This window comes from Malus domestica, chromosome 02 (assembly GCF_042453785.1).
Source record: "Malus domestica chromosome 02, GDT2T_hap1".
In the NCBI taxonomy this organism is placed as follows: Eukaryota; Viridiplantae; Streptophyta; class Magnoliopsida; order Rosales; family Rosaceae; genus Malus; species Malus domestica.
Genome location: NC_091662.1, coordinates 19,443,717 through 19,461,364, shown reverse-complemented (window position 1 = coordinate 19,461,364; position 17,648 = coordinate 19,443,717). Strand labels below are relative to the sequence as shown.

Below are 17,648 nucleotides of genomic sequence, written 5' to 3'. Positions count from 1 at the left end.
AATTAATTATATTAACTGAGGCTTCTGAAAAGGGGTATGAATGCTTGTTTAACATTGTTTCGACTTGCCCCTGATATGGGCTCGGTGGATTATTTGCCAAGATCATTTCTTCATCTGACTGGTTGGCATCCAATTTTTCTCTTTCTTCTTCCCCTTCATCTTCCTCATTGACTAAAGGTAAAGATATGGGAATATTTGGTTTCATAACTAGGTCTGTTTTCCTTTTGAAGCTTGCGGAGGCGTTTTCCAATCTTTGCAACATCTGCATCAAGGTAGTTTGCAAATCTTCAGGTAGCTTTGACATATTTCTTTAGCAATTAGGATCTGATCAGGATATCCCACCGGGCGTGCCAAAACTATATTCGTCTTAAGGAATATCCAATAAGGACGTTTCCTGGCCAACGAGCACACAACTCCCTGAGAGGTTGGCGCCGGTTGATGTTGTCTGTCGGGCTTCTACTTATTGGCGGGTTGTAAGAGAAAGACAGAGTTAATTCTGAAAGGTGCCTTTGTGGGACCTTAGATGTAGGCCTTGAGGCTCACAATCAAAATTAACTTTAAGTACCCAGGCGTGCCACTGCTATCTTTTGCATGACAGATGTAAAACCGATGTTAAGTTTTATTGTATATATATGTCCGAGAGACCAAGTTAGTTATGAAAGGTGCCTTTGCGGGGCTTAAGTGTAGGCCTTGAGGCTTCCGGTAAAAACTAACCAAATACTTGAACATATATTGGGTGGTTCATTGTTGCAGAAGTATCACAACCGTTATACTTTAATCGCTCGAGCCCGCAGAGCAGAACGAATTCAGATAGGTGCCTTTGTCGGGCCTTAGGTATAGGCCTTAAGGCTTCCTATCAGAGTTAATTCTATACTCAAGCGTTCTGTAGCAATCATGATATAACAGAAGTAAAACTAGAGAATAAGCCAATTACTTGCACCCCAAGTAACTTAGGACTTCTTGTTATCAAGGACTGTTGTGGATGGGTTAAGTCCACATAGGGTTATTTTTATGCCTTGAGACCAAGGACTTTTAATTGATCAATCTTGTCTGCCCGAATGGTTAGAACTTAGAAGTCTTTTAATCATACACTGGTTAGAAATAACTTGGATGCAGATGGAAATATACATCATATTAATAGATATATGAATGAAAGATAAAAAACAAAGAAGGTCGGGCAAGGTTTCGCCTTGTCGGGCAAGGCTGATCGTCTTGCAACTTCCTCTCTTTGTGATTTACAAAGGGTTTGAATGCTAAAATGGGAGATTGGAAGATGAGTTTATATGAGGGAATCAATACTATAGCAAGATTTAAACAAGGTAGCAGAGCTTTTACAAAGGCTTTCTGGTGAAGGTTGATCCCGAAAGGGATAAAGGCTTGGGGGCTGACTACAGCTTTGTGAAGGCAAATCTGGTTTGAGCAGAGTTTATGCTTGTATTTGTTTGTTTGATTGAGTGTCCTTGTCTCTGATTTTTCTTCCTCCTTTTATAGACGATTTAGCTTGGCTGCCTTCAATATTGATTTTGCCCGAATGCATCTAAAGGGCAGTGACTCATCAACTTTTTACTTGTATTGCCATTGTAAAGTACTTTTGGGCTGATTAGCTGGCTGATCTACACCACTTGACCTCTAGGTAGGTGAACAGGTGGTTTGAATGATCTGCACTTGGTCGGGAAACAAGCTCATTTTTTCTTCGGGGCTTCTGCTGGGTCTTGGACTTTTCCTTCTTCTGAACCTTCTTTTGGGCTAACCCCTTTTTAACCCAAAGTTCAAGTTTTATCCCAAACAGTACTGTCGTAACTTTTTCGCCGCAAAGAATAGAGGGAGGCAAAGATTTTCAATGGTTGTATAATTGATTTCAGCCAAGTTGATATTTAGGCTGAGGTAAAATATGGATTGCCCTCGATTACTTACATTGTCCTGAGCAAGTAAACGCCCAATCGATGCGTCAGTTACCAAGATGTACAATTTCAAGGACTTTCCTTGTTTGGGAGGCATCAAAACTGGTGAATTTACCAAACACTCTTTGATTTTATTAGAAGCTTGTTGGTGCTCCGTTTACCAAACAAACGTGTCTGAATTTTTCAACTTTTAGCAAAGACGAAAATGCTTTCATTTTTCTGGCTGAATTAGAAATAAATCGACCGAGGAAATTGATCTTGTAAAGCAGAGATTGAGCTGCTTTTTGGTAGTCGGCGGATGGGCAGCTTTAGCTTCATTCTTATTTACCTCTATTTCCCGCTGATGAACCAAGAAACCAAGAAAGTTCCTGGCCGAAACCTCAAGCTCATTTTTTTTAGGATTTGTCTTTGAATTATGTTGGCGTATCCGCTCAAATGTTCACTGAAGATCTGTCAAATGATATCGGTGCTTTTTCGATTTGACCACAACATGATCAATGTAGGACAATCGTTCTAATGGGGTCATGAAAAATTGCATTGTTCGCACATTGATAAGTGGCACCAGCATTCTTAAGACCGAAGAGCATTACAACCCATTCGTAAATACCAAGGATTCCAGGATACCGAAAAACCATTTTTTGAACATCGGCTTCGGTAATAAAAATTTGATTATAGCCGGCATGTCCATCCATAAAAGAAAATTTTCATGGTGGTCGCAACATCAATTAGCAAATCAGAAATTGGCATTGGGTATCTATCCTTAGGTGTAGCCAAATTTAGACTGCGAAAATCAATTCAAATCCAATGCGTGCCATTTTTATTTACGACTGGCACAATGTTTCCATTTCAAATAAGGAGCCGTCCAAATAAAGCCATCATTTAATAAACAAACAATCTCGTCTTTGATGCCGAGTTGTAACTTGGTTTAGAATCAGCATGAGGGTTGGCGAAATGGCTTACAATGTTTTTATTTTATTTTATTTTAAGCTTGTGTTCAACCAAGGATTTATCTAGGGCGGGCATCTTGTGAAAATTCATAGCAAAACAATCTTTGTATTTAATAAATTAATTTATGAAGCTCGGCTTTTAAGGGCCGAGGTAATAAGGAACTAATAAAAAGAGGTTGTGCATCAGTTATTCGGACGGCTGAGTTTTCTCTATTTCATATTCACCTTCATGTCATTTTTAGTACAATTTGTCATCCTCACCTTCTGTTTTCTGCTGCTTAAAATCTTCACAGGAAAATCCATTAGAAACCCAATTTACCCGCCAGTAAAAGGCATCGTCTTCGACCAGCTCTTCTACTTCAACAGGCTCTATGACTACTAGATCGAAGTTGCCAAAGAGCAGCCAACTTTCCCCTGACCAAAGTGAAGTATACACCACTGACATGCGAAACATCGAGCATGTTTTGAAAACCAACTTCGCCAAGTATTCCAAAGGGAAGTATAACTGTTCGTGGTTAGAATTTCAGTCGGGGATGTCTCATAGCCGACGAGCACATAGTTCCCCAAGAGGTTGGCGCCGGTTGATGCTTTCTGTCGGGCTTCTGCTTCACTGGCGAGCTTGTCGGGCAAGGCTGAAAGAGAAGGACAGAGTTAACTTTGAAAGGTGCCTTTGTGGGGCCTTAGGTATAAGCTTTGAGGCTCACAATCAATATTAACTTTTAAGTGCTTAGGCGTGCCACTGCCATCTTTAGCATGGCAGATGTAAAATGGATGTTGAATTTAGTTGTACATATACCCGAGAGGCTGTGTTAGTTATGACAGGTGCCTTTGTGGGGCCTTAGGTGTAGGCCTTGAGGCTTCCGATCAAGAACTAACCCAGTACTCGAATATACGATGTCTGTTTTATTGTTTGCAGAAGTGTTATAACCATTATACTTCTGATTATCTGAGTCCACATAGCAGAATGAACCCAAATAGGTGCCTTTGTAGGGCCTTAGATATAGGCCTTGAGGCTTCCCATCAGAATTCCTTCTATACTCAAACGTTCTACTATAATCATAATATAATAGAAATAAAACTAAGAGATAGATCGATTACTTTCGCCCCAAGTAACTTCGGACTTCTTGTTATCAAAGCTTGTCGTGGATGGGTTAAGTCCACATAAGGTTCTTTTTTATGCCTTGAGGCCAAGGACTTTTGAATGATCAATCTTACATGCCCGAGAGCTTAGAACTTAGATCTGGTTTGAATTGTGAAGACATAATCAAATCGGATTCAAGAATTGAGAGAGTCTTTTAATCGTCATCTTACTAGAAATAACTTGAATACAACTGAAAGTATACAACATATTGCTAGGCTAATGAATGAAAAGACAAAAATAAAGAGGGTCGGGCAAGGTTTAACCTTGTCGGGAAAGGCTGATCGTCTTTCAACTTCCTATCTTTGTGGTTTATCAAGGGGTTTGAGAGCTTTAGAAAGGGGGGGTAGGGAGATGAGTTTACAGAAAGAAATCGATACTACAGCAAGCTTAGGACAAGGTAGCAGAGCTATTACAAAGGCTTTTGGTAAGGGTTTATCCCGAAAGGAATGAAGGCTTGGGCTGACTACAGCTTCGTTTGAAGGCAAATCTGGCTTGAGCAGAGTTTGTGCTTGTATTTGTTTGTTTGATTGAATGTTCTTATCTCTGATTTCTCTTTCTTCTTTTATAGACACTTCAGTTTGGCCTCCTGTAGCAGTAATCTTGCCCGAATGCAGCTTGAAGGGTAATGACTCATCAACTATTTACTTGTACTGCCACTGTCAAGTGATTTTGGGCTGATTAGCTGGCTGGTCTATACCACTTGGTCTTTAGGCAGGTGAGCAAGTGGTGCAAATGATCTACACCTAGTCAGGAAAGGCCTTTTCTGCCTTCTGGACTTTGGCTGGGCTTCGGGCTTTTTCCTTTTTCAGACCTCCTTTTGGGCCAACTCCTTCTTGAGCCCAAAGTTCAAGTTTTAACCCAAACAGTGCCCTCTTCAATCAATATTCAGACTGGAACTCCAGGCGCCAATATTGATTGAATAGCTGCATGCACATGTACCCTAGTTCTTGAAACTTGTATCTTCTGGTTGAGATCAACATAACCCGAAGTCTCTTGATCTTCCCATGACTTTTGAACTACCTTATAATATTCCTATAAATTCCGGCTCAAATCATCTTCAACCTCCTCTGTTATCAACCCTGAGCGTTTTTGCCTCCGTAATTTTCTTCCCAAAATTGTGAAATGAGTTCTTCAGGATTCAAGTGGGGTTTCCTAAAACTTCCTTTTCGTGAGAAAAAGAGTTTTCATCAGATAACCACTATCTCCAACACCTTTGGTCAAACACCCCGCTATCTCTAACACCCTTGGTCATGTGGTTTCCTCATGAAGGCTTGCCTTCCTGCTCGTTGCTTTGATAAGTCAGGCTTCACCATCATGTATGGTATTGGCTCTACCTGAGGATCCTCTCCCAAGCTCATCTTGGCCGCATAACCCGATCACCTGATCGGATTCTATACAGGAAGACATCGGAAAACCAGTTGAGACACCATTGCATCCAGAAGGAATCGAACGTAGCACATCAGAATTGAATCTGTTGTAAATTTCACCAATTTGTCGAAATGAAATAAACATTGTTTTAATAGCTTTGTGTCTTTCTGTCTTCTTGAATGATTGATGAACTTACACTGCACTTTAGTATCCCGAAGCCTGCTTTACCTTGCATCCTTTTCAATATAACAATCTCTAACATCCCATAATGTAAGACAATATTTTTTCAAGAATTTAACATTAATGGGATGTTTCTGCCAATTTCCTTCGAGGTCTGCCAAGTAGTATCCTCCTTTGTCTAATACTCGACTAATCATGAACGGACCTTCCCATGTCAGGCTCCATTTTCCGAAGCCCCTAAGCTGAGCTCCTAGAGGAAGGATTGTCTTCCACACCAAATCTCATTCCTTGAAAGACTTAATCTTCACCTTTTTGTTATAAGCTCGGGCAACAGCTTTCTTCCCTTCCTGAATCTAGTTCAAGGCTTCAATTCGGGCTATATCTAAGTCTTCAATCCCTTGACACATGGCTTCGATATACTCTTCACTGTGTAACCCAAACTGATTTTGAATTCTAATAGAACTTACATTGATCTCCATGGGAAGCACTGCATCTTGCCCGAAAGTTAAAGCATAAGGAGTTGTCCATGTTCCTGCCCTCTTGGAAGTTCTGTATGCCCACAGAGTATTTCCCAACTTTTCATGCCACTTTTCCGGACTATCTGTCACCATTCTTTTGACAATGTTTACCAAAATCTTGTTGCTGGATTCTGCCTGGCCATTTGACTGTGGGTAGTAAGGATTGGATTGGATCATCTTTATTTTGTATTTGCTTGCAAACTCTTCAACTTCTTTTGAAATAAAAAATGGTCCATGATCCGTTACTATGGTTTCGGGCACCCAAATCTATACAGAATTTTGGTCTCAATAATTTTTTTTACTGCAGCTGAGGTTATGGATTTTACGGCCGAGGCTTCTACCTATTTGGTGAAGTAATCCGTTGCTACAATTATGAAAGTGTGCCCCTTGCTAGAAGCCGGATAGATCTGCTCGATGAAGTCCATTGCCCATCCTCTGATGGGCCAAGGCTTGACCATTGGATTTAAAGGTACTGAGGGTACATGTTGGAGAGGATCGTGCCTTTGACATTCTTCACATCCTCGGGCATAGGACTTGCAATCTTTTTCCATGTCGGGCCAAAAATAACCATACCTTCTAAGCAACCATCTCATCTTCGTTCCAGCCTGATGTGCTCCGCATACTCTTTCATGTACTTCGGCCATTACTCTCATGGATTCCTCTTGGCCTAAGCATTTCAATAGTAACCCGTCTGGAGTTTTCCTTAGCAGGTCTTTTGCCCATAAGACATACTTAGTTGCTTGCTGTCTATCCTTCTTGCTAGTGGGTGAAGAGGGATCCCTTAAATAATGAATGATGGGCGACCTCCAATCTTCCATCTTCGTTTCTAGAACCATTTCTTTCCAGGATAGAAGGAAGGTTTCTTCTTTGAATCTCGACATCTACCCCATATTTCCTTTCTTGTATTGGCATGCCTGAGGCTAATTACGCCATCTTGTTGGCCACTAGGTTGGATCCTCTGGGAACATGACTAACCGATATCTCAGAATCCCAATCACTCAGTAATTGCGCGGCCGCCAAGTAATACCCGGCCATGGTGATATGTCTGCACTTGAACTCCCCATTTAGCTGGTTATTACCAATTCTGAATCACCAAACACCACTACCTCCACTGCCCCCAGATCTATCAAGATTTCCAAACTAATTATTAAGGCCTCATATTTTGCCCGATTATTGGTGTTCCCTTGGTAATCTAGGAGAAATGAGTAATAATGATACACCCCTTGATGGTTGATAATTACAATCCTAGCTCCTGAAGCCTTCTGAGTGTAGGAACCATCAAAATATAGCTTCCAAGGAGTAATTCATAGACCAGTCACTCTTCTTATCTCTTGCTGGACCTACTCCTCTTTGCCCGAGATACCTTTGCTTGGCGGGATCCAAACACTAGTAACTTCCAGGGTTCCCGGGATATTGATTATCTCATCTTGAAACTCTTGATGCTCCGCCAAGAAGTCAGCAATTGCTTGGCCTTTAACTGCCCTTTGGGGTACATACTGAAAGCTGAATTCTGATAATGCTAGAATCCACTTCCCAATCCTTCCTGTTAGCATTGGCTTTGACAACATGTACCTTATCACATCTGTCTTGGCGATGATGTGCACGTGACAAGGTAACATGTAATGCCTCAACTTACTGGTAGTAAAATACAGAGCTAAGCACAATCTCTCTACTGGGGAATATCTTGTTTCTACCTCGGTTAGAATTCTACTGAGGTAGTACATTGCCTGCTCTTTCCCGCCTTCATTGTTTTGAGCTAGCAAACTCCCGATTGATTTCTCTGAAGCAGAGATATATAGCTTTAAGGGTTTTCCCATTTGAGGTGGTACCAACACTGGTGGAGAAGTCAAATAGGATTTGATACTTTCAAAAGCCCTTTGGTGTGGTGGTCCCCACTCGAAATTCTCTTTATCCTTCAGTCTTAGCAAAGGAGTCAGCGGCTGGATCTTGCCCGCTAAATTGGCAATGAATCTTCTCAAGAAATTAATTTTGCCTAGCAGCCTCTGGAGTTGCACTTTGTTGATGGGTGAAGGCGACTCCATTATTGTCCGCGATTTGTTCTTGTCCACTTCTACACCTCTTTGATGAACCAGGAATCCCAATAAGTTAACCGTTCTTACTCCAAACGCGCACTTCTTTGGAATCATCTTCAAATTGTGGATCCTCATTCTTGTCAATGCTTGCCTGAGGTCTATCAGATGCTGCTCTTCTTTCTTGGATTTCACCATGATGTCATCGATATACACCTCCATATTATGGCCAATCAGATCATGAAAGATGGCATTCATTGCCCTTTGGTAGGTTGCACCAGCATTCTTGAGCCCGAATGGCATAACCAGATATTCATATGCCTTCACATGCCTAGGACACCTAAAAGCTGTTTTATGTATATCCTTCGGAGCCATCTTTATTTGATTATACCTGGCATTTCCATCCATAAAAGATAAGACTTTGTGTTTTGCTACTGCCTCTATGGATAGATCTACCATGGGCATGGGATACTCATCTTTTGGTGTAGCGCCATTAACATTTCTGTAATCAACTCAACATCGTACTGCTTTTGTTATGGCCTTTAAAATGGGTACAATGTTGGCTAACCACTCTACATATTTGGCTGGCGTAATAAATCCAGCTTTTACTAGCCTCTCAATCTCTTCTTTGACCTTTTCTTCTATCTCCTTTGACATCCTTCGCGGTGCTTGCTTAACAGGTTTATATCCCTCCTTGATGGGCATTCTGTGTTCCACCAAGGTTGATTCTAAACCTGGCATTTCAGTATAATGCCAAGCAAAACAATCTTTAAATTCTTGCAAAAGACAGATAATCTTTGCCCGATCATCAATCTCCAATAAACCACTGATTTGTATTGGTCTTGGATCTTCCTCTGTCCCTAGATCAATAACTTCCAGAGGATCCTGAACTTCTGGTGGTGGCTTATCAGGTTTTGCACACAAAAATTCGACTAGCTCCGGGCTCTCGGGCAGGTCGTCTGGCCCATCTAGGTCATATATGCACTCGGCCATTTGGATGGCCCTTTCCAATTCTTCTCTACAAGATTCCGCCCTGCTTTCATTCTGGCTGGTCGAAGCTCATACCTGCCATTCTTGCTTTTCTCTGTCTAATAGCTCCATTTCTTGCTTTCTTCCTTTCCCATACACCAACAGCCTTTTAATCAGGGATCTGACTGCCATTACCTAATCCTTCCTTTTTTGTTCTGTCATTGATGGTGAAGGGGCGTTGGAATAATACAAGGTCTAACCCACTCCTCTCTAGTAAGGAGCATTCCTTGTTCTAGAAGCTTTTGGGCCATCACCTTGGTAGGGCGGCCGTTCTCATCTGCTCCTGAACACTTCAAAATTCCTACGTTGGAATTGTAGAAACTTGCTTCTGCAACACTGGTTTTAGGGAGAAATGGCCATGATTCGGCCTCTATCATCTCTCAAAAAACCTAGTCCCTCTGCGCTTGCCTCATGATAAACAGCCACTTGTTGATGTAGAGTGGAGGGTATGGCAAGACTTTGGTGGATCCAATCTCTTCCAAGTAAGGCTCCATAGGTGGAAGTGCAATCCACCACAAAGAATGCCAGCATGATCTGTTTAGACCCTAAATCCACTTCTAAAGGCAATATCCTATGAGTCTTGGTGATAACGCCCAAGAAGCTTGAAATCGTGAGGTCTGTAGGAATAAGATCTTCTGTGCCTCTCCCCAACTTTTTCATTTGTTTGGCTGGCAGTACGTTAACAGCTGCTCATCCATCAATTAAAATTCTTTTGAAAGACACCTCTTCCAAATGGGTTGTAACATATATTGGCTTAAGATGATTGGCAATCGAAATGTTTGGGCAGTTGAACACCATCTTATCTGTATAGATCCTTAAAGGACCATCCTTGGATGTTTCGGATGACTCAGCTCTTCCCGACTCTCCTGAAGGATGATTTTGTGAAAACATGTTCATTTAAGCAACATCAATAAGCATGCAATTAACAATTAAAGGCGGAATCATGCTTGCATGCACTTAAAAACAAAACATTAACCATGAAATTCAAAGCCTAGTAGATTGGTGAACCAAGACTCAACTCAAATCAAAGTGAGTTGAGAAATATACCTTTGTAGATTCCTCTTTGCATAAGCAAAGGCTAATCACCCAAAGAGAGGGCCTTCATTCCTTGCATATTAAATCTATGGATTTGGATGGAAGAATAGGATTCTCCAAGTTCCCAAAATAGAGAACCTCTAAGTATCTTCACCAAGGTTAGATTGGAGAAGAAATGAGTGACCTTGGAGTAGTGAGATTGCTAGATGCACCCTCCAAGGGGCCGGCCTCTTTAGAGAGAAATGGAGAGACATGTTCTCTCCAATTTTCTCCAAAACAAAACCCCTTAATGAATTTTGGCTATAAAGTCATATTTATACCTTTATTCATTTGAGTGGCAAACTTGTAAATAAGTCCAAGTTCACTACCCTTAACCATATGGCCGGCCTTAGGGTGTTGTTTGGGCTTTTGGCTTTTGTGAATTAAGTTGTCATACAACTTAAGTCAATGGGCTTGACGTTCGAATCCCATTGGGCCTAAACGTCCAAAACTATCCCGAGGTCTTTAACGAACTTATTCGTTTGATTAATTAACATATTAATTAATCCTTGCCATAAATAATTAAACCATTTAATTATTCTTACTCATCTCCATTGTTTCTTCAATCTCCACCTTACACGGTGTACGATCCATTAGGTTCCTTTTAGCGAGGCAGTGGGCGATTCAAACTCTTTCAAATCGATTGTGAATTGAAACTTACTTTCAATTCTCCCTTTAGTGATTATACATGTTTAGGGCTTCCACAAACCAAGAGTGACACCTAGCAGCATATCATGGTTACCCAAGCTAATTAGAAGAGGTGGAGAACCTATTCAGTTTAGGATTACAAATGCAATACGGTCTTTCTCTAATACAATACTCTTGACCACATTGTTTGGTTTGATAGTTTATTTATTCATGTCTACTATCCAATGTGATTCGTGTACTTATATGATTACCTTGAATGTGATTTGGAACGCATTCCTAAATCTCATTCATACTCTGGCCAGAGATTATAAATCATATTATAGAGTATTCTCCCTCAAACAGTTTGAAGGTTAGAGATCCCTTGTTGCGCATTCACTTGCCTCCATGGCTAAGTGGCTTAACCCCAACGATGCCGTGGACACTCCAATGGAATGACGTTTGACATAATCAAAGATCAAGGACTTAACCACAAGACAACGACGATGCCTCAGGTCAAAGGACTACTTTGCATTATCCCAACTATGAGTTCTCATGTGACATGAATATGAGAACTCTTCGTTGATCGTGTTCAATGAACTCATTCTCTATTGAGCACCTACGTACTTGTCTTGATGTCACACACACCAATGACTCGAGACTAGTCACTCTCCCTGAGAGAAGATACAGCACGTACTGATCTTAACGGACTGTCAATGCCCAATTGGCAATCCTATGATCAGGAACGTTTAGGATGTGTCTACGAAAGAATGGTCTCATGAATCTAACTTCTTTAGATCGCATTCTCCCAATCACATATTCCTTGGACTTTATTGTTTAAGCATATAACATTTATATGAGATGGCTCAAACAATAATCTTTGCCCTTTATAGTTAAACTAGATTAGTTTAACATGCGAAATGTCCGTAAAGTATCATCATATGATTGGTTTTAGGGCACATTTCCAACATCTCCCTCTTCAGCTACCTCAAAACTGACATAGGCCATCATTGGCTCCGTTGTCACATAATCACCTTCCATCGTGGCGGGCTGATTAGGTCTGGTACTAAACATGGCAGATAGCACATACGCCATGTTGATATGAAAATTGCCAGGCTCTGGCAGTTCTTATTTCTTGCTCTCGATCTGGTCCATGAACTCATCTAACCAAGCCATCGCATCTGATGGAAGTAGTGGTTCTGGTGTCGCCTCCTGTTGATTCATGCCCGAATACGGTGTTTGCTTTGGAACTTCGCCGAAAGGATCCACTAATGATAAAGAAGGTGGTTTTCTTTCAGGCGAAACAGTTTCAAAGCAAATGGGCTCTGTTTTCCATCCGGAAGTTGGTATCATGATCATATCTTCTTGAGCTCTCCTCAAGATCCTATATTTCCCAGGGTGTAGGCTTTGCAGCACATGGTTTCCCTCGCCTTCAGTCTTGCTATTAGCTTTTTCCACCTCTTTTTTACTCCTCCAGTGGAGCTGACTACTCCCCCCAGATGACGTTTTCTCCAACTTTTAATTCTTGGATGCTTCCGACGTCGCAGAGGTCTTTAAGGAGTTCATGTAGGCTTGTGTTGCCTTTGGACCCTTCTGACCATGGAAGCTCCCATTTGTTTAACGGGCTGTCCATTTTTCCCAACCACGTACCATTTTCGCCCGAGGCGGGCAGGGTTATCTTTTTTGACAGGATTTGTTATCCTCTCATTCCTCTTGACTTCTCTTCCCATATGGCCGTACTGAGAGTGCTCTACACCCCTCTCTTTCGGCTTTTTGGCATCTTTATCTTCTGCCTCCTCAGAAACTTCATGATTGCGAAATATCTCTGATAAAGCCTTAGGTTGGGAATCGCCTCCTAACCGCTGAAAAATGCTTCAGGAAGTATCCCTTCCCACAGTCCGCCTATCTTTCTCATGTGCCTCTTTTCTTTTTTCTTCTTCATTCCTCCTGATCAGTTCATGATCCATAAGGGCTCCTGCAGGTGGTATTTCGAGCTCACACTCGCATTGGCATTTACTGCACAAAACCATCCCTTTGATTATGGCTGCTCTTGGATATTCGGGCAAGTTGATCACCCTTTTTGTGGGTTTGTCAACCAATATTTTTTCTTCTTCCCTTGTGACCTTTTCTTTCCCATTCTCAGCCCAGGCCATACTGATCATATTTATTGGGGCCTCTGAGAAGGGATTCGTAGGTTTATCCATCACTGCTTCCTCTGGCTGGTTGGTTTTAAGTCTCTCTTTTTCCCTATCATCTTTTTACCCAGGTTGAGGTAAAGATATAGGAATAGTTGGTCTTATAACCAGGTCGACTTCCAGTCTGAAACCTGCAGAGGCGTTCTCCAGTCTTTGTAGCATTTGCAACAAAGCAGTTTGCAAATCTTCTAATCGTTTTGACATATTTCTTTTGATCAAATGTATCCCAACGGGCGTGCCAAAACTATGTTCGTGGCTAGAATTTCCGTTGGGGATGTCTCCTAGCCGACGAGCACACAGCTCCCCGAAAGGTTGGCGCCGGTTGATGCTTTCTGTCGGGCTTCTGCTTCACTGGCGGGCTTGTCGGGCAAGGCTGAAAGAGAAGGACAAAGTTAACTTTGAAAGGTGCCTTAGGTATAGGCCTTGAGGCTCATAATCAAGATTAACTTTTAAGTGCTCAGGCGTGCCACTGCCATCTTTAGCATGGCAGATATAAAATGGATGTTGAATTTAGTTGTACATATACCCGAGAGGCTGTGTTAGTTATGACATGTGCCTTTGTGGGGCCTTAGGTGTAGGCCTTGAGGCTTCTGATCAAGAACTAACCTAGTACTCGAATATACGATGTCTGTTTTATTGTTTGCAAAAGTGTTATAACCATTATACTTCTGATTATCTGAGTCCGCATAGCAGAATGAACCCAAATAAGTGTCTTTGTAGGGCCTTAGATATAGGCCTTGAGGCTTCCCATCAGAATTCCTTCGATACTCAAACGTTATACTATAATCATAATATAATAGAAATAAAACTAAGAGATAGATCGATTACTTGCGCCCCAAGTAACTTCAGACTTCTTGTTATTAAAGCTTGTCGTGGATGGGTTAAGTCCACATAAGGTTCTTTTTTATGCCTTGAGGACAAGGACTTTTGAATGATCAATCTTACATGCCCGAGAGCTTAGAACTTAGATCTGGTTTGAACTATGAAGACATATTCAAATCGGATTCAAGAATTGAGAGTGTCTTTTAATCATCATCTTACTAGAAATAACTTGAATACAATTGGAAGTATACAACATATTGTTAGGCTAATGAATGAAAAGACAAAAACAAAGAGGGTCAGGCAAGGCTGATCGTCTTGCAACTTCCTATCTTTGTGGTTTATCAAGGGGTTTGAGAGCTTTAGAAAGGGGGGGTAGGGAGATGAGTTTACAGAAAGAAATCGATACTACAGCAAGCTTAGGACAAGGTAGCAGAGCTATTACAAAGGCTTTTGGTAAGGGTTTATCCCGAAAGGGATGAAGGCTTGGGCTGACTACAGCTTCGTTTGAAGGTAAATCTGGCTTGAGCAGAGTTTGTGCTTGTATTTGTTTGTTAGTTTGAGTGTTCTTATCTCTGATTTCTCTTTCTTCTTTTATAGACACTTCCGGTTTGGCCTCCTGTAGCAGTAATCTTGCCCGAATGCAGCTTGAAGGGTAATGACCCATCAGCTATTTACTTGTACTGCCACTGTAAAGTGCTTTTAGGCTGATTAGCTGGCTGGTCTATACCATTTGGTCTCTAGGCAGGTGAGAAAGTGGTGCAAATGATCTGCACCTAGTCGGGAAAGGCCTTTTCTGCCTTCTGGGCTTTGGCTGGGTTTCGGGCTTTTCCCCTTTTCAGACCTCCTTTTGGACCAACTCCTTCTTGAGCCCAAAGTTCAAGTTTTAACCCAAACAATAACCAAGATATTGTGTCTGATGTTTTTTGCCAAGGGATATTTGTTGTTGATGGAGAAAAGTGGAAGCACCAGAGGAAGCTTGCGAGCATTGAGTTTTCGACCAGAGTTCTTAGAGATTTTAGTTGTTCTGTGTTTAGAAGAAATTTTGCCAAACTAGTTAGAGTTGTTTATGAGATTTTGGGTTCCAAGCAAAGTTTTGATATGCAAGTGAGTAATCTGAAACCAATAAAGCATTTTAGTAGCTACTTAATGATAGGGCCGACCAAGTTCCAATCCTCCTCCCTATAGTTTAGATTGCATTAGAATATCGCTTGAATAATCAGTTTGGCCAGAATTAAGCTTAATATGATTTAAGTTTTCTTGCATATGATTCATTTTGCAGGATATTCTTATGAGATGCACTTAGACTCCACAATCAAAGTAGGGTTTGGAATAGACCTGAATTGCTTGGAGGGTTCAAGCGAGGAAAGGACTGCATTTATGATGGCCTTTGATGATTCGACTGCCCTGTCCTATTGGCGCTATGTCGATCCATTCTGGAAATTGAAGCGAGTTCTAAACATTGGTTCTGAAGCAGCCCTTAGAAAGAATGTCCGAATCATGGATGATTTTGTACACCAACTTACCAAGAGTAAGAGGACGTTGGTTACAGGGAAAACTGATGCTGTAAGTAACTCAACATCTTTCATTTTCTTTGCACTGCAATCTTTCTCATTAAAGATTCAAATTTGTTAATGGAAATCTTGAATTATATTTTATTTATGAAGAATGACAGGGAGGACATACTATCGAGGTTGGAGAGCGAGAAGGATCCCGAGAAAATGAATGACACATATCTGAGGGATATAATTCTGAACTTTATGATTGCTGGCAAAGATACAAGTGCAAATACACTTTCATGGTTCTTGTACATGCTTACGAAGAACCCTCTAATACAAGAAAAAGTTGCACAAGAAGTGAGGGATGTTGTCGGTATTACTATTCAGGTCGACGAAGCTAGCATTGATGAACTTGCAGAAAACATAACTGATGCAAATCTTGATAAAATGCATTATCTTCATGTGACGACAACAGAGACCTTGAGGCTATAACCTGCAGTTCCTGTAGTACGTACAAGAACTTGGTATTAATCATTGATTCCTTCTGACAAGTAGTCCAGAGATCTTGGTATTAATCATTTTCCAATGAGTTAGTGAAGTTTAAGCATTTTTCTGGGATGGAAGTTTGATATGTAGTTTGATGTCTTTGTGTTTGGCTTCCTCAAAGGACAGGAGATGTGCAGAGGTAGATGACATTCTTCCTGATGGCTTTAGATTGAGAAAAGGAGATGGAGTATACTACATGGCCTATGCCATGGGAAGAAGGCCTAATATTTGGGGAGAAGATGCTGAGGATTTCCGACCTGAAAGATGGCTCAAAAATGGAATTTTCCAGCCTGAATCACCATTCAAATTTGTCGCATTTCATGTTAGTATCACGTGAAAGAAAAAAAATGCTAATTGCTTAGTCTATCTAAACTGTCAGTAATGGTTTCAATTAACCGTGCTAATTCCAGGCAGGACCTCAAATCTGTCCAGGGAAAGACTTTGCATACCGGCACATGAAGATAGTATCAACCGCTCTTGTTTTCTTCTTCCGCTTCAAATTGACTGACGAAACAAAAAATGTAACCTATAGGACCACGTTCACCCTACACATGGATGGAGGTCTCCCTCTTCGCGCAACTCCGAGGACAGCCTGATATCTTTCTTGCATAACAAGTAGAATAATGTTCAGTACTTTGCTAAACTATGTATCTGTAAAATTCTGCATAACTACTGAAATGCGCTTTAGATTTATATATGTAGTGTGGTTCTACTTGTGTCGGTAAGTTTTTAGAGTAATATTGTAACCTGCGGTATAATATACGCACCGTATTGCGAAGTTCTACTTTTTTCAATTTTTTTTGTAAAAACTCTCTCAATTCAACATGAAATTTTGTATAACTAACATATAAATAATTAATTTTTATATTTATATAGAAAACTTATAGTCATAATATTTTTATACATACACAGGAATTTAGAGACTACCTACCATTTCTTGCAGGCTACGAACTTAAAGAAATACTTCGACACTGATAACAAAAATCAGAAACTGAGTTTAAAATAAAAATTGACTGATCCAGATATATAATGTAATAAAAATTGATTACTCAACTGATATATAATGTAATAAAAATTGACAACCTGATGCAGATATATAATTAATAGTGTTTGATTACTCAAATGATATATAATGCATGTACACTTAGATCTAAACTTGACAAAACTTTTTTTTTTTTTTTTTTGAGGAACTAGAAATTCATTACCAAGGCGAAAGACAAAAGAACATAGGCGCTGAAGCACATCGACAAAATGAGATACAATCTGCAAGGAGGATTAAAAATAGGAGACACTGCCTCTAAGTGTGACGACCCGTCCTGGAATTTACAGAACAAAAGGTCATTTTGGTAATTTCATTGGGATTGGGGATATTTTGAATTGTCGCTTTTTGGGTCTTAAATTGTATGCCACTTGGGGTCAATTTCCTTGTTGGTCCCCCCGACCCTCTCTCATTTCTTCCCTTCGACCTGTGACTCACTCTCCCTCTCACAACTCTCTCATATCTCTCCCTCCCCTCACATTTCTCTCCCATTTCTCTTAGTTCCCCGACTTTCTCTCTTGGCAAACTCTCCCTCTCCTCTCTGGGCTCAACCACATCAACCACAACCCTTCCCACAATGTTAGAGTTGTGTTGCTCGACACAAGTTAAAAGTATGAGTCTATGACTACTTGAACTTTCAATTTTTATATGTCACATCTATAATGGACATATGTTAATATAGCCTTCAATTTAATCACATAGCCCGTAAAAGCCTTTATAGTTTTACACATAAGGACT

The 17,648-nt window shown here is 40.7% G+C and overlaps 1 pseudogene; it reads left to right on the top strand.

Moving 5' to 3' along the window:
• Positions 1 to 3,057: 3,057 nt before the first annotated feature.
• Positions 3,058 to 16,743, top strand: LOC103407226 (cytochrome P450 704C1-like; annotated as a pseudogene).
• The last annotated feature ends 905 nt before the right edge of the window (positions 16,744 to 17,648 follow it).